The sequence below is a fragment of the Rhyacophila brunnea genome, unplaced genomic scaffold, assembly GCF_057557595.1.
Source record: "Rhyacophila brunnea isolate RB1 unplaced genomic scaffold, BYU_Rbru_1.0 scaffold_22, whole genome shotgun sequence".
NCBI classification, from domain to species: Eukaryota; Metazoa; Arthropoda; class Insecta; order Trichoptera; family Rhyacophilidae; genus Rhyacophila; species Rhyacophila brunnea.
Window position 1 is genome coordinate 19,169,715 of NW_028232882.1, and position 24,070 is coordinate 19,193,784.

General features: G+C 32.3%; 1 protein-coding gene across 12 annotated transcripts in view; it reads left to right on the forward strand.

The window, feature by feature from the left end:
- The first annotated feature begins 3,556 nt into the window (after positions 1–3,556).
- The window catches only part of LOC147070148 (uncharacterized), a 91,222-nt gene continuing 70,708 nt past the window's right edge, over positions 3,557–24,070 (forward strand). For 2 of the 12 annotated variants that reach the window (XM_085949567.1, XM_085949573.1), the window contains exons 1-2: positions 3,557–3,704; positions 11,319–11,521. The gene's annotated coding sequence lies outside the window, so the exon portion shown is untranslated. Of the gene's footprint in view, positions 3,743–10,001; positions 10,509–11,318; positions 11,522–24,070 lie in introns of those variants that run through there. The other 10 variants (XM_085949562.1, XM_085949570.1, XM_085949563.1 and 7 more) reach the window with 6 other exon arrangements.

Here is a 24,070-nt window from a genome sequence, read left to right on the forward strand (position 1 = left end):
TTATTTTTTCACACGAAAACAAACGCACTCGATTAGATTCGAACCACCGATTGTTCGGTTATCACCCGAAGGTACTACCTTTACGCCACAGTATGATACTACAATCATGACGATTATACAGTATAATATTATAGTTTAGAATCGTTCCATTGCCTAGGCAACGAATTTATTATTGTCGGCCATTTGCAATTCCTTACGTAAACAAACGATTAAACGTCAGTTTCAGTCAGTTCAACGACAGATTTTACTTTTTCAGTTTTTTTTTAATAAAAATAACGAGAAACTATTATATAATTTAGTAATATAAGTAAATAAACCAACGGCGTTCCAATAAGCGTTTCTTTTTCTTGAGTGTGTAATTCAACAAGATAATAAATTAAGAGCTAGTCACAGAATTTAGTTTATCACAAATTTTATTTTTGTTTTGTTACGCCAAAGAAGTATAACTTCTAACGCGTGTACATAAGTACATACACCGATTTTTTTCTTTCGTATCGGAAAACAAAATAATCGGGTTAAGAATCTCAGTTGAGTATTTAAAGGAATATAGGACACATAGTACATTTATCTGACCTGTCACATACATTATAACAAAGCATTGTCGATTTTTTGGCTCACTAGGGAGATAGACTGAGAGAGAGAGCTTTCCGGACTGGCACATCGCTTGTGTCGGTAATAATAGAATGCCGTGGGACAGTTTTTTTGGCAGAGTTGCTACTGCCTGCTGTCCATCCCACTTTGACCCGCACTATGAGGACGCACCCGGGTACTGCTTCACTTGCCTGAATAAATTTGCCAGTGACTTGTTCACAAACCTATACCGACTAATATATTTTCTTACTTCTTATTAATATATATTAAACGTATGGCATACAAATATAATAATAATACAGCGCTCAAAATGGAATTGTTTACAAACCGAAGCGTTAAATATGCAGCAATCATACCACTCAGCATTAAGTGAATACTTAACATACTGTAATTAGTATGTTTTTTCATAATCATAACCAGATCAGTAGGGTCTGTTTTGATTTGTGAATTGCGGGAATATCTCTTGTGATAAGTATACTGCATTTGTAAAAATTGGAAAGACAATCCATGAATCCTCACTCACTCATCGAGTCCGTCACGCGACGCACTACTATCGTCACGAGTCCTCGCTCGACGTAGTAATCCATCATTTTAATCGAATCGAGTCTTTCAGTTCGTTAATATGATTTTTTTTTGTGGTTTTACCGACGCTTTGACTGCGACTCGCTGTCATTTCGCATCTTTTCTTCTAGAAGAGGATCCGTTGATCAGGTCCTCACTCCTATTCTGTTAAATAATTTTACAATTTTGCCTAGCTCTTCCGTTTTACCCGCCGCCAGGACACCCTTCAATTCATCGACATTCTCATAGATATCCGCAATTCGCAGCTGTACTCTGTGAAGTTCATATTTAGGGCATTGTAGTGCTATATATACAATGTCCTCTAAAACATGACATTCATCGCAGAGCTGCAATTTGCTTCATCCCATGAAGACATCAAATCTTTTGCCCATTATGTGCCCTGCTCTTAGCCTCAGTATTAACTTAAGCTCATTCCTCGTCAAAGGATACTCTACAAACCAGGGCATCTCTCGTGGTGATGGTAGAATAGACTTACTCCATTTCCCCTTTTCTAATGATGGCCTAGTTAATATTATTATAATCAATCTCTTGATCACATCGCTCTCACCACTGACCGAATGGAACTGTTTGCTAGGCTCCGTCCACATACGGGTCCGATTGGCCACGCCGACTTGATATCAACCAAGGCTAACTTTGAAGCATGTGAAAAATTTTCTGCGTCATGTAGAGGACGGAATAATTCCGATCCCTCTTTAGATTCATCTCTTTCAACTCCTGTCTCCTCAGTTTTGGTAGAACTTAGTACACGGGTACAGAGGACACTTCATGTCATCAAAGATAAAGGTAACGTAAGGTATTAAAGATAAGGTGCAAAGTGGGGCACAAAAATCTTTTCGTTCTGACACGTTTACAGCGTCATGGAAGGCAGCCGTGCGCAAACCGTAGCTGCATTGACATGGCAGATGGAGAGAGGGCAACTCAAATCAAGTACATCATTATCGGCGATTATAATCTCATGCTGTCATCTTTATCATATTTATTAAAGTGTTGTTGTATTTATTGTATTCTTGTATCGATCAATATGCTCTCCTCCAAAAATCTACGCAACAACGACTTTCTATCTCCTCCATCTCATCATACCCAAATATAATTTTCCAAAAATATTAACATAGTTATCTAGTTTTATGTAGGTATATTTTATAAAAATAAATGTTAGATTTTTTATTATATGGTCTATTATACTCAGGTGGTCAAATTATTTTTTCGGCGAGGTGGAGCAATAATTTTGGAGATGTCATAAACAGGAAGGACGTGCCTGTGCGTTACGGTCTATTTCAAGCCCTGTAAAAATGATCATACAATCAAAATCTGCATAATTCGAACTTATTTTCTAGTAGACTAACTGTCAGTAGCTAGCAAATATGGTAGTGAAAATTGGTATAATGGAAATTTCTAATTTTGTTTTAATATGATATACAAGTAGAATATTAATAATTTATTAAATCGTAAATACGTGAGGTAATAGCGTATACCTTGCCCACTCCACATGCAATTTTGTTATATGAGCAATTCTTAAATCTATCCTATAAAATATTTTACTATGTACTGGTCATCATTGTCTATTAAGTTGTGATTATATTATGCTACACATCGCGTACTATCACGTAATGTCACAGTAAGCTGCTGCTACGAGAAAAAAGTGTGTAATGTAATTTTTTTGGTGTTTAAAATTACTAATGACTAAATAAAACAGACTAATGCTCCCATCCCGTAGCACATTTTGAACCTTAAAAAGAACATTGTCAGTTAGCAAAATTTGCTGAAATCACCATAACAACGATAAGTTCACCTCACGCGTACCGCACTACATCGACACATGCATGACTCAATGAACATTTTTATCATTTTCTCTGTGTCTACACATTTTCGAATCATGTCAAAATCGCATGTTTTTGTTATTAGCTGTTGGCATTATGTATTTTCTAAGTAAGAATGTTGTCTATTATCTACGATCTGAGAGTTGGATACTGTTCAAAATATTATTGAATTTATTGAAATTCGTAACTAGGTCACTCCATCATTAAATTTACAGAGATCGTTTTCATTCAAAATATTCTGCAAAATGATGAAACCGTAGACTAAACTTGTCGCCGTGATAGCGTGGTAGTACGCGACATGCATTTCAATACAACCATAACTTTATAATATTATAGTAGGTGTATATTTTTCCTAATTTGAAAAAAGGATTAAGTAACGGGGCAGATCCGAAAAATGATAAAAATTAAGCGAAATTATTACATAATGAATCATTGTAAAAAATGCTTACGTCCACGTTGGTTATACGTGAATAGTTTAAAATATAAATTGTTTACTTTTAACTTGTTGCTGTGCTATTGTGGATATGTCTTAACAATCTACAGAGCTTACAGAGCGAAACACTGGCAAAAGGCGTCGACTAACGGCGTTGAACGCCGGTTAACCTTCAAGCGCCGCGACGTCGACTTTATAAGCGCAGGTGCGCCGCGACGCTTGCATACCTGTTGGCTATAACTGTCGTTTTTCGTTCACAAATCGGTATATTTCGCTGTTTTGTAAGTGTTTGGCAAGTGATACTGCGGCATACATCAATGTGTGTATTAAATTAAAATAATGTGATACGTTTGCCGACTGAGAAAAATCGTCAAAATACTAACGCGTTTTGGAGACGATAAAAGAATATTTAAATTTAAATTATACACATAATATTAATGATTATACATTTAGGTTATATATTATTATATATTCATTAAAAACATAAGAATATTAAGAAAATATGATAATTATTTTCAGCTATAACCCGTTTACACGTACATGGATTTACTGCTGGCCATAACAATACAATGCAAATATAACCACGTAGTATCATGCAAGTTGCAAGACTACATGCATGGATCAAAAGATAAATAAGTTGAGCAATATCTGCGGATGCGTTACAATAGTGGAAAACCTGTCGCAAAAAATACGAATCACACCGTGCAGCACAGAAAACTTTCACGCAACAACAACCAACACGTCTCACTGACAGTTGAGAAATGAGATTGTCGCGACATTTAGCATTGTTGTGTGTAAACATTTATTATCACGATAATTTAATTTACATGTAATTGCTAATAGTAAATCCATGCAGTGTACAGGCGCTATTATTATTCTTTGATGGGACCACGTGACAAGAATGATTTAATGTTACACAGTGGAAAATCCATTACTAATGATTTGGTCTGTTCGTCATAATCAAGAAAGATCTCCATCGTCTTCTTCGGGCTTAGACCTGATCTAATTTTCAGAGTTTTTCCATATCGTCACCCTAATCAAGGAAAGCCTGTCTATACTGTCAAGTATACTGACTACAGGCTTGGCCATCTAAGATGCTTTCAGCATTTACTTCCAGAACTATTAGAGTCTAAACTCAGACTTTTTCTTGTCTTTAGTATCCAAGTCTCTGAGGCATATTATTTGAGGCGTCTAATTCCAAAAAGCGATAAATCCACATTAGGTCAAAATCGAGAAAAAAATACGCACGTAATCTTTTTATAATTTTACACAATATGTACTGATCTATAAATTGCAAAACGCGACATAACCCTATGAAAAAAAATATTTTAAGTCTTGATTTATTACAAAAAGCGTCAAGTCCGTGTTTCATATTATTTAAAGCTTGGTTGATTTCGTGCGTGTTTAAGTCAACCAATAAGGGAACGTTCAATATTGAAAAGGGCGTCTCCCACACTGTGGCGTCTGGTAAACTCATTACTGTGCCACGGAAATATGTGCCTTATGCGGAATAGATTAAAAAGTGAGGTACAAGTAGCGCTACGTCCAATTTTAGTTTGCCTATATTTATTACATTTAAGAGTTTATCGGCTGAAACAAATTGCCATTTGGTTCTAATTTTGACATACCTAGAATACGACGGACAAAATAGTCTCACGTTAAAACGAAAAATTGAAGCTTGAAACGTTGTTTCCCGAAAATATTGAATTGTGGACTTGTCCTTTTTGTAATTAGACGCCTTATTTCTAAAATACGAAAGCAATAGATCTTACTAAGCAATATACATGTTTTATTCACTTTGGTAGTAATATTTTTGGTTTTCCAAAATTGTTCTAATTTTGAAATAACTATTTTTGGCATTTATAATATGTTATCAATCGATTAAAATAGTAAAATCATAAACCCTAAACATCTACACTCTTGAATATACCAATATCGCATAATATTATAATATAACTAAAACAATAATATATCGTACTTACAACAAGTTATACTAAGGCAACGAAAGTTACAAATTTAATATTTAAGTAAATTAGTTTTATCTCTGATAAAATACTTATTCTAAAATTCTGCGACAAGTCCTGGCTAATATTTCTTAATGCTAGCAAGATTTAATATTGTAAAGTGTTTAAATTTACAAAACAATTTTGTTTGTTGGCGCTTTAAGTCTGAGAATATACCTACTGCCGGAAAAAAGATAAACGGCTCGTACTTTCAGTTCTCTGGGTTAGTGAATGCACCGCAAGCCAAGCCGCTCGAATGCCGTGGTTCTAAAACAATACCGCTGTTTTGGAAACAGGGACGTTCTTTATTCGAATTTTCCACGAGAGCCAAATTATATATTTATACTAGCTGACCCAGCAAACGTTGTTCTGCCATATAAATAATTTCTACTGAATATTTTGGTTGTAGTGTAAAATAACGAATGTATCGTTAGTGTGTGGGGATAGGATCTATGACAGAAAGAGGAATAGAGCGCTGTAGACGATGACCGCCAATAAAAACAAAAAAACATCAACCATTCATTTTCTCAATTCAAAATGAGTAATGATGTTCATAATGAATGAATTACCTGTAACAGGATCTCGTTCTTTACTATTTATGCAATATCCGTTTTGCCCCTTCCAGAAAATTAGCGGATATTGGAGAGCGTCGTATGAACGGTGTGTGTCAGCGATGAACTCTAGATTATTGTTTCTTCTTCGAATCACGATTTCTCGCGTCGATGTGCGGTCGCCAACCATGATTCCAGCAATTTTGTCAACAACAGTCGCATTGAATCAACGTACGTGCTCTCCAGCTGGTGTTTTATCAGGATTGATGACAATAGCGTGATTGTCACTTTGCAATTCGTGCATGTGTGCTTTGAAGAATTTCAATAATTCATTGTGCTCATTCAACAGGGCGTCCAGTTCGCCGACATGATTGATGTCCTCACCGCCGCATGAAGTAGATTTGTAAAAATGTATGTGGTTCGTTTGGCATTGGCAGCAATGAGCCTACTTTGTGGTATACTTGACCTTTGATTTTGAACGTAGAATGGAATTGTTGACCATTTGCCGCAGTATTGTGAACTATTTCTGTTGCTCCGGACGAAGTCATTTGGAAGCATGAATTGAATGTGTGAATGGACTTCAGGAACAGGTTTGAATCTGGAACCGTGCCGATGAGCAAGCCGTTCAATGGTTCTGGTGGTATCTCAATTTCTGGTAGTTGCACTTTTCCTGATGCGCAACACATCCCGGCTGACTCATGTTTAAATTTGAGCGCATGACAATGGCGACATTCTTTGTCAATAGCACCAATCAGCACTTTCGGATGAGCGGAATATTCAATATCTGGCTCGTACTTGAATGCGAGACGAAGGAACGAAGCGAATGTAAATGTTCGATGTACTTGTTGGCGTTGTCGGTCATTTGCTCTGCGTTTGTTAAATACGAACTGGCGCGCTTGACTCTGTTCCAATTGTCGTTGTTGATTTTGTTCAGCTCGTGCCTCTTGTGATTGAGATGCAATTGCGACATGCTCACACGCTCGTTTTTGTTATTTTGTTGGATTTGTTCGTCTGTTCTTTCTGCTCTACTATTTCGCATGTTTGTTGCTTTATTCGTTCGACGGCCCAAATGGCCCCCCTTGATTCTTGCTGGCATTGTGCACTGTAATACACGCACATAAAAATAGATAAATTAAAATAAATCGTACAAAATTTTGCACGCACTGCGTTGTGATATGCCGAATGAAATGTCAAAATGACGCGACGCTCCTCTTGAATTCTTCTCGGATGTAGCGCCATCTGTCATTCAACAACATTAATAATTTCGTTCCGTTTGAAATATGAACGACGGTTAAATTGAAAATTAAAAATTGTTCATACAAAAATAATAAAATCGCGATTAAAAAATGGGAGGGTGGGGTAGGAAAGTGAAAATTTGGGGTTATAGGTATTTTTTTATGCCAAATAATAAAAAAAATACAAAAAAAAATTGTCAAAAAAATAAAAGAAAAATTTTCTGGATAGAGATACCCTAATCACATAGCGATATGAAATATACTTGTTGATCTATTCTCATACCTAACAAATATACATAAAAAAAATCATAAAAATCAGTCGAGCCATTTCGGAGGAGTTCGACCACAAACATCGTGACACGAGATTTTTATATATATAGAGATTTCGCATAATTATCAAAACAAGAAAATCTTATTCATCAGATCAGATATTTGTGGTTAATGGTTGTAGCACTTTTTCAAATTATTATTTTGTCAATACAATGATTATATTATTATCTTCAATTTTCTTAAAATTTAACAGATTAAAATAGAGTTTGTAATCTACTCGTAATTATTGAGAAATTGCAACATCTTGCAACAAAATATCTATCAATTTATTAATATTTTATAACTCTTACTGCCACTCTGTAGTGCCACTAATTAACATTTTTGTCGATGCACTCAATCGCTGCCATCTTTAGATTAATAAAGCCTTAGCATAACTTTTTTCACAAGCAACGAGTGGTCTACTTTTCAGCTGTCAAAATCAGATCCCAGATTGCTTGAAATATATATTCGCCCTTTCTCTTTTCAAATTATGAAAAAGTCTCAAAACAAATATATTAACTATCAGTGTTATTTATAAATAATATGCATTCCTGTTATGCATCAGCTGTCAAAGTCAGACTAGTCCTTCACACAAAAACCGGTGATATTATCGATTTTCAAAAAATATGTAGCAATAATATATGCATTACATTTATAGAAAGTGTATTAATGCTAGTGTATTATTTATCATTTAACTTATATATCCAAATCAAACCATTCCCTGTGTCAAGTCAGGTAATGACAGGTCATCCATAGGCATAAAGCCCATTGACGCAGCGAGTGCGGCGCTCGCACAAAATTTCTACAAGTGGCGCCTAAATCATCGAAAATACAACGTAATCAAATACGCCAGCGCACACTGGACTTGACGATGCCTTCTGCCCCGCCTGCCGCATGAGTCACCGTTTTTCGCTTCTCGGCGATACGATTTAATGAAAATACAAAGAAGTCCATTCATTGAACACGGCTACCAAAATCACGCTGCTCGAGGCGTCGTCGATCGACGGGCGAGAAGCAATTATTTAATAACAGAGAAGTCTTTGTTTAATTTTATTCCGTGTCCTATATTTTGCTGGTTGAATAATGTCGTCGTAAATATTAATTACAAGCCCCGAAATAATATAATATTTTTATTGCTTTGTTATGAGAGACGCTGTAATAATAATTATTTTGTGCTGCTTGGGCCGCTTATTACATAGGTGAAGGGTAATTTGCGGCAAGAGACGTGTGATTATGGTTATGAATAAACGCTTCATACGCCGACTTCGCCCGCTTGACGCGTTCTATGGGCACTATCGCATAGACAACGGGAGGGGCAAAAAGTTGGACCAGTCGTGTAATGTATTGGCTTCCTTCTTCAGTGGGCAATGACTCAATCTATTTTTATATCATAATCAAAGCACTATGGGGTAACAATACTCATTGTTAATGAACCTGTCGATTTGAATACCAATATAGATTATTAGGTATAGTGCATGAGTTTATAGGTATCATCTTTAAAAGGGTTTTTTATTTATAAAAATAACAAAATATTAAGACAATACAGTGAATGTATTGAGAAGCGTGTAAGTGAAATGCATATGAGATCGATCGCGCAATAATGACGCAAAATATTTCTTATATAAATTTATATGCGTCAGAGAGAGCGGAACATAGTGTATAAGTGTACGTTTGCCTTTATGTGGTGTTTTCAATTGCATTATAAACAGATTAATCATGACACATATTATATAATATAATTCTGTGAAACAAGATCAATTCAGCTGAACAAAAAATGGAAAAATGAAGTTTATTCGACAAAATTTAAACAATAAGACCTTTTAAATCATATCGAAAAATCGGCTCTCTAGACTAGTATATTATGCTGTTCATTTATCGACAAATTTAAAAAAACTCGTAGGTCTCGTGGTTTTAAATATGCAATTAATACCTCGTATTTCACAACCAGTGTTAGCATATTCATTGATTAGAGAGATTTTTTAAATATTATTATATTACGCTTTTACCTTCCCCTCAATATTCTTCTCAAACAGACTTACGAGGTTTTACTACTAAGTGACGAAATATATTTTTCTTAAATTAATGTAATAAATAGCTTTGTGAATGTATTTTCTTGCCAGTTTAAAATAAATTAAAAATAAAGTGAAATTCCAATCGTCATTATATGGAAGAAATTTTATAAAAAATAATGTTTTTTTTCATTACCTAACATTGAAAAATTCACGTTAAATAATTATAAAACTAAGTACATATTTTATTCAAGATTAAAAATGCAATTTTCGATTACATGAATATTATTTTACTCCACGAATCGAATCACAATAGTAAAAAATCCCTTTAAGTAGCACGCCACTTTACTGAGACATTACTGTCCATTTGTAGCGCCCCTGTCACGACGCTCTCACGGAAAATACGCTCGAAAAGTTGCGGTGGACGTGCACCGTTTCGAGCGAGCGCTTAGACGTCGCGACGTCGATTCTGATTCGACGCGGAACAAGTGAGAGGAAAGCTCGCCGTCGGCGTCGGTCACTGTGCGGATACATTATTGAATACGAAATAGACTGTTTAAGTTCGCAGCGATAATCGATTTGTGATTGCTTTGGTGTGTCATTTAATAATATACATGCTAACGATCTTGGACGCTTGTTAAATAAACTTCTATCTATCATAATAATTAATACACTGTTACTTGAATTACGTTAAAAAATATTTGTTACTCTTTAACTACTTTTTAATTGACAATATAAACTTTTTATTTTTAATATCTTGTGTCAATTGTAATGTTAATCATCAGTGCTCGTAATGCTAATTCATAGTATAAACATTTCGTCGTCCCAATTCTAACATATTGTGCGAATTATTAGTTCTGTGTTAATCTTGTTTGTCGATTGTATCCAAATAAATACGATGTCAGTCTAGATCGATATGTTAGTGTACAAATAGTGTATATTATCTATTTTTCCCGAAATTAATTTATTTTACATACGGTAAATATTACAAATTACAAATTCAAGATGATCACACCATTTCATTTAAGTGTTTATTTATACAAAAATAACGTAATAAGAACAGTAAATACAAATATATATATATATGTATAGAAAGTACACATAATGATATAAATTGATCTGATTCTACATTAAGAATGTATAGTTAACTTCTACATAAATTTACGCTCACGCAAGTGGAATATAGAATTTTTATATCAAACGCTCGTCTGTATAAAACGTAGGTATAGGCTACAAAAATACTTTACGTATTTGAAAATGTGTTATGTTAAATAGACACCAAAATTACATAATTTTGTGACAGCTGATTGGCATATTAAAATAAGGCCAGTTCACCTAGTTAGAAACGGGCTAACGTTTTATCTAATTATCAAAATCATATTTTTTTAATATCAATAAAATATAATTTAAGTTTATGTTACATTTGTTATTGATAGCAATTCGTATTTTAAATGAATTAGGTTAAAGCATAAAAACACCCACCCACCTAAATAGTGAATTGTGTGAGTTCAAACCAAACTCCGATAAAGTTATTTTTTATATTTTTCTTATTGAATTTTGAAATATATTCAATTTTCAACAATTACAATATTTTTTTAAATGTTGTTTATCGAATTGGATAAAAAAACATCTACGTGTAAATAAGTGTAAATGAGTAATTTATTTAATTCGCGTAAAAATAAACTAGGTAATGTGTGCGTTAGCGCTTGCATAATATATATTACTATGATAATTAAAACTACATAAATTAATCAATGTTTATTAACAATTGTGTTTGTTATTTTTCAGTGTAAAACGAGTGTTGTTGAAATAAAATAAATAATACATCTATATTATAAACCGGTGAAACAAATTTGTGTATGTTATAATTCAAATTGAGTGAATAGTAAACGCTGTTTTTCACATTTAAGTGTTATCAAATATCCAAGTTACTCGCAGTCTCTTCTCGCCAACAAGAAAAAAAATATACTACTTATATTTAATATATTCTGGTAAGTTATTAATCTTATTATAATATACATTCACAATATTACCGTTTACTTCTTCGGTTAATTTAAATAAACATAAAAACAATGAATTTTTACATTAAATAAAAGAAGCATTATACGTTAATTATATTATGACATTTTAAATTATTAAGCAGTTGCATGAAGCACAGTTAAATTGGTATATTCTATAAATATTAACATCGTGCAGTTGGCAATCCGATTTTCTAACACATGCAATGGCTGCCATTGTGATTATACATTTTTACATAATTTTGACAGGATTTTTCAACTAAATAACAATGCCAAAATGTATTGCTGCTTATCTACTTATCGTAACAGTTTTTCTTTTTATATGCCCTAAAAATTGGCAAATAAATTTTATAGTAGAAGGATGAAGTTCTGGTCTAATGAGCATGCAATTCAAATTCATTTGTAGCTAATTTTATGTATGGACTAGTGGTCATTTTTTTTACTTTAATTCCATAATATATTTAGTCTCTACATCTATAGCAGGTTTTCAACATCTTTGCAAAAAACATGTTATATTATATCTGTGATTTTTCCTCTCGTAAAAACTTAGTTACAAAAAAATAAATATATATTCAACTATAGTATACGTTACATTGCATCACTGTATTTGATTGTAAAAGAATAACATTATGGATATCCACAGGGTGGAGACTGTTTTAAACATATATTTTTATTTATGTGGATAGTGGATGTTAGCCACTTGTTCAATCTGTTAGGTCCACACTCTAAGTCCAAACGCACATTGAAAACAATATATGTGAATTTGCCAGAACTGGGACTCAATCCTGAAACCTACGACATTATTAGCCGACACGTTAAAAGTCAACCATTGTGCTATTTTATGTCCTCATTATTTATACGAATAGCCTTATTTCAAAGTTTTGTCATAATGGGGGTTATAATCGGAAAGTGATTTATTTTCTATGGTTTTATAATACAAAAAAAATAGTTTTAATCAAATTTTGACGTTTAACTATCGATAGATAATATGATTATGCGAATTAAAAACTTTAAAGTGATTTACATCAATTATATTATTAAATAATTTAATAAAGTAAATCTAATTCATTACCCAATGCAGACATTATATCTGCATTCTCATGTCAAAATCATACATTTTTTTAATTCCAGAAAAAATACTATATTATATTGGATTGTTAACTGTACAACAATAAATTAATATTCTCAACGCAGTGAGCATGTTGGTAAAATAAAATGAAAACGGCCGCCTGTTAAATATTTATGTCTTGCTTTCGTTACTGAGTTAGGAACTTACTATAAATTGCTAGTTTACATGATTGTGCATCTAAATAAATTATTTTATACTTGTTAAATCTTTATATTAGTGATTCTATGTAAATAAATATAAGGTCACACAATTAAAGCTTTCTCTCAACAAATGTGGAATTAAAAAATTTAATTCAATCAGCTTCTTTAATCTTTCTTTAGCTTGACTTTAAAAGCTCCTACGTATGCTAAAAGTTTATTTTGTTATTTGCATCATTATTAGCTCTAATCAAATTCTGTCACACGTTTTTAATTTATTTTATTTTACGCGAGTTTATATACTTACATAATTAATTATATTACTAGTCCAGTCATATCATGTAAAAATAACGGAAAATAATTTCCTTGAAGAGAAGTCTTTGCATTGACATAGTGTTAATGCCTAGTAATATCATAATATCGGAAATCAACACTCGCACATGCAATACTACGTTCACCATCTTGAAAAATTACGGAAGATTTTTAGTTTTTCAGCTATATCTAATTATCGACATAAAATATCGGAAAAAAAAGAATTAAGGAATGAAGAACACTAAAAAATACATATTTTTAATAGTACTCATTTGTATCATATTTTTGGGTCTATTCTATACACAAGGCAGCTATCGACGACTAACGTGATAAATATTATCATTTTATCATATTTATGTATTGTTAGCCGTCTAAACTGTCAAAATTGTCTATCTCCCTCTAAAAGTTAACACAGACAAGAGAGAAGCTGTTAAAACATAGCACTTTCTGATACTTTAGATGGTTAATTAATCGTAACAATAATAATACGTAAATATATTAAACTACCCTCGGTAGTCCCCGATAGCCGACTTTTGTATAGAATATATGCGCATATTTGTGTATTGAGGTATTATAATTTTTACAAAAAGTAAGCCGTCTAAACTGTCAAAACTGTCTATCTCGCTCTAAAAGTTAACACAGCCATGTGAGGTGCTATTAAAACATAGCACTTTTCGACAGTTAGACATTTAACATAATATTATTGTAACAATTAACCGCTAAAATACATAAATATGATAAACTACCGTTGATAGCTCTGCCTTGTGTATAGAATATATTCGCTGCAACACTTGCCGAGCTATAGTATTATTCCTAAATCGAACCGTAATACTAACGACTGAATTAATCCTTCTTTATATATTATTGTCTTTTGTGTATTAACTTAGAATATATAACATTTGCAAGGGTAGCTGCCCTTGAAGACTTATTCAGGCAACTTGACTAGAATGACAAAGGAATCCCCATAAATGGAGAATACATGAGCCATCTGCGCTTTGCCGATGACATAGTAATTTAAGACTCAGAAGACCTCCAAAGCAGAATGCAGGAACTCGCTGAAGTAAGCAACAAAGTATGTTTAAAAATAAATGTAATAAAGACGAAAGTCATGTTCAACTGCTTTGCAGGCCAAAAACAGATCCTCATTAATGGTACTCAGCTCGAACAGGTAAAAAGCTACATCTATCTGGGACAACAAGTGTCTATAGATGGATTTATTTTTGATGAAATTGTTCGCAGAGTAAAGCAAGGCTGGAGTGCTTTTGGCCGCCTGAATAATGTCTTCAAAAGTGACCTTCCACTGTGCCTAAAGCGCAAAGTGTTCAACCAGTGTGTGCTTCCCGTGATCACATATGCGTGTGAAACATGGACCCTAAGTAAAAGAGAGATCCAGAAACTTAGAGTAGCACAACGTGGTATGGAGATGTGCATGCTGGGCATAACGCGAAAGGACAAAAAGAGGAATGAGTGGATAAGGAAGCAGACAAGGGATTGCGATGTTATAGAGTTTATTAAAAGCCTTAAATGAATATGGCCTGGACACATAGCTCGAAGAAGACACAATTGTAGGACAAATCTAGTCATCTAGTGGTATCCAAGAAGTACAAAACGTCCGCAAGGTAGACCTAGAGGCCGCTGGATCGATGAAAATGATAAAGTTCTGTGGAAGTTCGTGGCAACGCAATGCACAGGATCGAGAGAAGTGGAAGCAGCTTGAAGAGGCCTTCATACACTAGTGGATAGATTCAGGCTGACAATGATGATGATATTACATTTAAACAAGATTTCTTATTTTGTTACAATACTGGAATTTCGGTATTATAGAAATACTAACCTCATATTTTCAGTAAAGAAAATCGTAATATCTAGAAAGCAAACGACAATCGTTATGGCATTTTTACGCTGCGCTGTTCAATGCCGTTTTCTTATAACGGTTTCACTGTCTTTGATCTAATTATTATTCTCAATGTAGTAAAAACTATTTTAATTTTATGGCGATTCAAAATACACTGTAAGCAAATATTGCCATATAATTTAATGTTTATATTAGGTATCATGTTACAACATTTGGCATCTACATATATGTTACAATATACAATTTTATGTGCACGTGATATTATTTTTCTTTACAATGAACACACGTGGTTTTTTCCGATGCCAAACTTTCTGCGATGGTAAAAATAATTGAAATTTTATTAATAATACCTTACCAATGTACAATGTACAATAGTAATAGTAAGTAATTAGTTTTATCATTATTGTCAGGGTCAGTTCCCTGTGGTGGCGTAGTTGTTAGACTAGCCGTCTCTGTTGTAGACGTGTTTTGAATACTGCTTTTATCAAATATAACGTAATATAATATTAATACTATCGAACGAAGGTGCCTGATGAAATTTGAATTTAAATTCTTACACTGTGTATTTGCCTTTTGGTGAGTGCACATAGTAGCTGATGATGCCGAAAGAGCGAAACCCGGGTCGCAAAAAACGACTCAAATGGAATAGTACAAAACTTAAATCCATTAGAATATAACGTAATATATTATATTAGATTGTACCCGTACCTTGATTCAAAGGGCAAAGGCCGGTATTCAATATTAACGAAATTTGAAAAAAAAATCAGTGACCTGAGTATTAGTTAATTTCATCTTAATGAAATAGGGCGTAGGTAGTTAAATTGGTAGAGCACATTGGCCAGCATCTGATGAATGTTGGTTTGAGTTCCGCACGTCACCATATTTCTTTTTAATATTTTTTCTAATAGATATTATGTTTCTGAGGTGTTTTCAAAGTATAATTGTGTAATAAAGAATGCTACATACTTAAATTTTGCGATTTATCTGTTGAACAAAAAAGTCTATTAAACTATTAGCAAGTACAAGTAAGTACGTTAAGTATAATATTTATAATTTTACTACCACTGTTTCACTACAGCTATACTACTTAACTGTCATTGAGTCTCATTCACTATTGTAGTGTTGAAAACAAAATACATTTCGTCGCTAATTTTCTACAAACACGTATCTCAATGTTTGTCAGTTTTGAGTTGTTTTATGTAATGAATTCAGAATTCAGAAAGAAAATACGCACATATTCCACTGACACGTATCTCAAAATATACTTTACAACATAATATATTTAAGCAATAACAAAAACTCGTATCACAATAAAAGAATTTAATAAATATTAAAAACTCGTATCTTGAGTTACGTGTTTGTAAGTGTTCAATTATATACTTTTGTATATATACTTTGTTTTTGAAACTTTATGTTATTGTAAATTTTTTATTTTACCACGTTTTTCTTATCTCGTATTCTTGTTTGTCCGGTGGTTGTTTATCCAGTAAAAATCTTGCGATCGATTTTTAACTAACTTTCCGACTAGCTTCACATTTAAAACTTTTAGAATATATCAGAACACGATGCTAATGCATTCTTTTAATACTTTTAGCCATTTTAAAGTACAATTGAATTCTTTTTCAGTTAATTCTGTTTTCTATGAAAAGCTATTTCGGAAGAAATCCATAATCCAATCCACTATTATTGGTTGCTAAGAGCTTAAGGTTGCTAAATTATTAATATATACGTGCGTTACTATGGAAATCAAAGTGACATTTCAGTATTCTATAATTATTTGTTTGTTTGTTGCAAAATAGCAAAAAAATGATTTGTTATTTGTCCTAAATTATTAATACATAGAATTGTCAAGTTTATATGACTCAACAGAAAATTTAAAAACGTGGTATATAAAAAGTTCTTTTTATCTTGTAATTATTTATAATATCATTATTATTATTATTTCTTTTTCTCTATTATGAGAATATTATTTTCAATGTATTTTGATTTGTTATGTCCACAATGTTTTTTTTTTATTAAATAAATACTGGACACGGTGATTTTGCTTCAAGCTCTGACAATTTAATCAAAGAGTGTCTTCTGTTTGACTAAGTGTAAATTATTGAAGTATGCAGATCACATTATATGGAAGTGTACGCATATTAGATCGTTTGAAAAAGGAACAAACTAATAAGAATGATTTATAATATAAAAAAAAAACTTAACCGAGAGAATTTTACTTTCATTGTAACATGAAAGAGTATACGTTTGAAACAAGATACATACTAAATTAAATTAGGTAGATTTTTTTCCTTTCGGTAAGAAGCTTAACGGCTGAAATAATTAACTCGGCTAAAAACGAAAGGTTACTAGGGTGAAATAAAAAAAGAGTTAAAAATGAATTATTTTACACTGATAAGGCTCTCAAAAAAACTAGACCCCGAGGGAAATTAGGAGACTACGACGTGACCCCACAAATCTGCGCGTGGCTTGTGAAATTCACCCGAGGCGTAGAACCCTCTACGACAACTCCGAGCGTAGAGCCTTCCCGTAGAGCCAAGCGGGTTCTACGACCTTTCCTCGTCTGAATTGTTTTTAACTTTTGTCTTATAAATGGTAACAATATCCTAGTCTGAAACTCTTTCCGAAACTTAATTAGCATATCTTATTTACGAATGATTTACCTATTTCGAAAAGTTTACTAGTTAGGACTAATTTATCTCTTTAATTGAATTTTTAACAATAAATTAGCTCAAAGGAACATTACTTAAACGATTACACCATTTTTGGAAAAAACTAAACAACATTTAAATTCTAATGGATTCAAGCTCTGTACTATTCCATTTTAATCGTTTTTTGCGACCCGGGCTTCGAAACTACTTCACAGTCATACGGGTGATTATAAATTATTCTACAAGAAATATTAGAAATAAATAGAGCACAGTTACAGAGCTTACCTATTTTGAATGATCAACTTAGCTTTCCTAGTAGCCCTTTGTTATATCCTATAATATGATTTTTTACATATGAGACTATATTATGGTTAATGTTATTGATACAAAATGTATATATGTATGTATGAGAATGTATGGATGAGGATTTAGGTATGTATAAGTGTATATTAGGTAAGTTTATATACATTATATTAGGCGAGTTTATATGTATTTTTTTTTAAATAATATTATAAAAAAGTAGGTACCATGTAAGAGTATTATTATCTCATTAGTTAACCCCATTAATTATTTTTCTTAGAATTGACGATTTACACCTCTTGAATGTAGTATTTTTATTGTTCATAAAGAATAAAGATCTATTATTATGTTTTGACGATATATTATAATATGCTATTGAGTGTATTGTAATTAATAAGATAGGGTTTTTACTAATTAGGTTTTTTACTGACACTTCAACTATTCATAATTTGTTTATTGTATTTTTTCTAACCTTTCACTTAATATGTAGGTAATGGAGTTTTTACCTACTTTATTGTATTGATTTATTATATAAGCTAGAGTGAAGAGAGTTCGTTGTCAGTGTGTGTTTACCTTTGGTGAGTGTACAAGGCGCCTGAAGATGCCGAAAGACGAAACCCGGGTCGCAAAAAACGACTTAAATGGAATAGTACAGAGCTTGAATTCATTAGAATTTAAATTCAAATTCCATCAAGTACCTTCAGTCGATAGTATTAATATTAAACAACATTTATTTATAAACTTACTCTAATAAAACGTTTTTTTCTATTTTAGTAATATAAAAACACACTTAGATTTTAAAACTCATCATTGGTTCTCGGTTTGAATCCTACAGATGAATCAAAACCACGTGCTGATTTTTCAATGTGTTTTTTTTTCATCGACTCAACATACCATTCGGTGTGGATTTTGCGCATCTCATGAAAAGGTTTCTTAACAGATTGCTAGAGATAAAAAACTTGTGCATTGTGGGTGTCCATCAATATATAAAACATAACCTAGGCTAACCTAAGCGGAACAAATAGCCTTTCACAAGCTTTATTAACATAATTTTTACATTCTGTGCTTTGGATCACACACACAAAAAATGAATGTGATTTTGTCAAATGCGCGATTCAACAGATACACGTAATGTGTTTGATTCTTTTTAACACTACAACTGGCCAAGTGGCTCAATTACAGTAATGTAGTAATAGTAGTGAAACAATCACATAAAGAAACCACTTATTTAATTCAACGAATAATTCACAAGATTTGAGAATGTAACATTCTATATATTGAGCAATTTCGCAATTTAATAAGCATTTCATGTATAAAGTACTAGTTAAATTCATCGTAATTAAGTAGGATATTCGTTGATTAATTATTAGAAAAGCACACTAGCGCGAACCCAGCGATTACAGGTTCGGGTCAAGCCGGGTTAAGTTTTTTTTCTAAAATGATTTTGTTTCTAGTAGTGTTCAACCACATAAAGCTTGGCAAAATCACACATTATTTTGTAACCTCACATAGAAACGAATGAGAAACCCATGGATTGAGATGCGGTGAATTGTGAGAAGGCGACTCTAGTGAAAGGCCAAAAACTTTTCATTTATAAAAATTATTTAAAGCATACAATGACAGTACGTAGTATCATACTATTTTTTTGTTGTTATTCATTATGTTTGATCCTAAAAATATCATATGGATCGGATTAATAGATTTTTTTACGAGAAATGGATATCAGCCACTTGCTCAACTTACTACATCCAAACATTTAATACTCTGGGTCCAAAAATTCACTTAAAAACAATATGTGAATGTGCCAGACTCAAACGAGTGATCCATGATGTTATAATCCTGACGCATAGTCGCTCGGCCATATTAATTTACATTAATTTAAACGAAAGAGAGTTTTAATAATGAAGTTTTTGAATCCACCTGTTTTTAATATAATATTTATTAGGTACCTACTCATAGACTAAGAGACATAATTAAATAGTTTATTATTTAATATCAATAAAAATGTTGAAATTTTGAAAATATTAAATATTCTTTTTGTAAATGACTATAACGATCGCTTACTTGATGAAAAAAAAGTAATTCTAACGTAATAACCACTTTAATAAAAAAATATTTGATATCATTTTAATCAAAGCATTCTTGGAATATTTTTTAATGATTTACAACTAACTTTTGGCACTACATTAAAGTTTAAAATTAATAGTTTACAATTCCGAAAATTTTATATGTTAATACGACTCAACATTTTATAACTTGTAATTAAAATTAGTTTATTTATAATACCTTTGTGGCTGAAATGAGTGACGATAAAATTATACACCTGTTCTGCAAACTGGGTGAGGTTACTTGTTCTAATTTAGTAGAGTATTATTAAATTATTAACTACAGGTATTTCAACCAACCCTATAATTATCTACACGATATATGACGTATAATAAATTCAAAATAAATTAATATAATAATAAACGACCTTTTATCATATTATTTAGTCTCACTGATTCAATGATGCAATTAGGGATTGCAATACCGAAAGATAAATTTAATATCGGTTTTTCGGTATTTCTTATTGAATACCGGTATTAATACCAGTATTTTTTAAACATTAAAAAATTAGAAGTAGGTGATTTTCAGTAAAAATAAAGCTCTTAAAATCTTTTAAAAATATTATTTTATAGCAAAAACCTACGTACCTACATGTATTATGTTGACATTTAAAAATATGTATTGATCATAATTGTAGAACTAATGATTTTAACAAAAGCCCTCAAAAGTTCATCAAGTGCAAATAAGTTCGGCTGCAGGAAAGGCTTCTTAAATTCAACGCTTGTACAGTCATCAATAATTATAGAATAATTATTGAACTTTTTTGTCACGGATTTTTTCTATTTCAAAATAATATTATGATAATTCATCTCGACGATTACTTATATATGTATATATTATATTTGATAATATTTCTTTTATTATTTTTTCACCTCTGTTGGATTCACTCAATATATTTGTATTTTAGCCGCACATAACTAATAATTCATTTTCAAAAACGTAAACGAGTGTGCTTTCTTAATACCAAAAATTCCAGTATTTTGGATTTTTAAAACCGGTATTTCGGTATTGATAAATACTGGAATACCGGTTTTGAAATACCGGTATTACGATCCCTAGATGCAATCTATGACAATGATGATCTATCAATAAAATATATTTTAATCTTAATTTAATTTATTATAATAATAACCGCATCTCTTTAGAACTCTATCCATATGGTAAATACAGCTAGATGGGTCTAGAAGTGACAATGTCAAATATAAATAAAAGATTGTGTGTTATCATCAACAACATATTTACTTTCACAAACATACATCATAAAGATATAGGTACATTGACAAACTTAACTTCAAATTTAGAATATAATCAAAACAGCAATTTAATACATTTTACTAATATCTATAATTTTGAATAATCAATGTGCGATAATGATAGAAAAAGAGGGATAATGATTATCAGTATTTCCTCAATCATAACTAGATCTGTTGGGTCTGTTATGATTAAATGTGACACTATCTCTTGTAATATATGGACTGCATTTGTATAAATTTGAAGGACAATCTATGAATCCTCACTCACTCTTCGAGTCCGTCACGTGACATAGTCAACCGACTTTCCACTCGAATCAAGTCTCACATCTATCTCACCAGTACATCCGTATCCGCGATTATAATCTCACGCTGTCATCTTTATTAAAGTAGTATTGTATTCTTGTATCGATCAATAGACTCCTCTCACAACATCCAAACAATAACAACATTTTATCTTCACACATCACATCATCCCCAAAAATCGTTTTACCCCGATGATTTTAAATTTAAAATAAAATATATAATATAGAAGTCATTATTTGAGGCTGGTATTCCCGGACTGTCCAAGAAAAACTTTCCACTTTATCTGCAAGAAAAATTGTTTGAAAACTTCAAAAGCTCGGGGCGTATCAAGAATGTTTTATATTACTGCTTCGGAATTTATTCCAGGAATAATGATTGCTCTTAATCTTTGCAATACAGAATTCTGTTATGCCGCATTATTGCGTATGGAAAATTTCACAGATTGTTTCACAAAAATTTAATAAGGAATCTACATAATAATATGTATGACTGGCTTCAACTTTAATGATTGAGGGTTCGGGTTTTCTAAGCGTGTCATATTATGGTAATTTTGTCATCACGCTTTCATCGAAACACTATATCAAATGCAAAATCTTATTGTTACAGAATACATAATAATGTAATACGTGTCACCATATTAAATTCAACGCTATAAGCATAAAGTATCGCACACACGATCATACACACATAGTAAAAAATGTCTGAAGGTTTGACATCTTTAGAAAAACTGGAAGTTTACCAACTTGACGCTGATAATAATTAATAAATTTGAACGTTGCTTAGTTACGTCATTGCTTAGTTACGTACTTAATTTATCCTGTCACGCCCCAATATTGATGCCTCGGTCCATCGCTAATTTTCGCGCCTTTTACCATTGCAGAACTGCTGGGAGGTCGGTTTACGGAACACATAACCCAACCACGTAAAGCGCGTCTTCGTGATTACTTCAATCACCGACGGCTGCCATGTGCGCTCACGAACTCGAGTATTTGTAACGCGGTCTTACCAATTTACCCCTAAAATTCGGCGAAAACATCGATTCTCAAAGTTAAAAAGTCGAAAACAAAACAATATAACTAAAACGATTGTCAGCATTTCCTCAATCATAACTAGATCAGTAGGGTCTGTTATGATTTGTTAATTGCGATAGTATCTTTTGTAATATATCGACATTAAATTTGTATAAATAAGGATAATCCACGAATCCTCACTCACTCATCGAGTCCGTCACTCAGGTAGTCAATCAACAATCCACTGGAATCAAGTATATCAGTTCATTAACATAATCAATCTCTCGATCACTTCGATCTCATCCGCACCCTCATGATAACCTCACGTTGTCATCTGTATTATTGTATGTTATGTATTCTTGTAATGATAAATAAACACCCCTCACAACATCCAAGCCACAACGACTTTATTTTCACACACCTCATCTACCACCAAATATATTGCATATAAATATATTTTTATCAGTTTATAATGTCCATTAAAGATAATTTTGGAGATAATTTGAATCTTAAATCATCCATTGCTCAATATGTAAAATTTTTCCCGTCACCTGGTATTATTTGACTGACAAATTTTGTCAACTCAGAAAGTAAACATATTTAAAAATTTATTAGACTAGGTGGACGTTACATGTGAGTCTACAGGAAGTGGAGGACGTAATTTCTTTTTTGATTCGACAACGTGAGACGATAGTGTACACGAAAGTTTCGATACCACCCCCGGAAGTTGTCGTGGCTCTCACTCGTCACTTCTGTAACTTAGTACTTCAAGGACACTGAGTGCACGCTTCGGTTTCGTTTGGATAATATGAGAAAATATGCATGTTCTTTTGTAATTCGTCTACTTCAGACGATACCCGTGACGGCTCGACGAATTTTTAGGTGGTGGAGTTTAGTCATTAATTATTAAATATACATACCTATCTACCTACTTTTTCATATTATACATTATGCAACAAGCTACTTATAATAACATCATTTTATTAATGAGGAAATGACTAATTTTTCAGAATAAAGAATATGATTATCTGAGACGTTACTTAATCACATCTAAAAAGTGTGCTTAAAAACTTTAACTTAATTATTATTATAGACTTACCATTATCAGTTTTGAACGACATACAGCGAGCGTTTTTACTCATCATGGGGTTATTTGATTCGCTCTCCAGTATGCGTATACTAACGCTAATGCATTCATATCCTTTGTAGAACGAGATTTATACCGCGGCGACGGGCTGGGACTGAATGACTCCAGTCAGCGAGAAGTAGACGCCATAACTTTCTTAATTTATTTATATGTGTCACCGTGATGCGGAGCGTATTTAATTTATTTAATTATTTTAATAACGCGTAACTACCATTATGTTTTTACTTAATTTAAAATCATTGCTTTATTTATTTGCATAATAAATAACTTTGCGACGGGCTTAGATGAATAAAATAAATTAAATAGTTTATTTAATCAT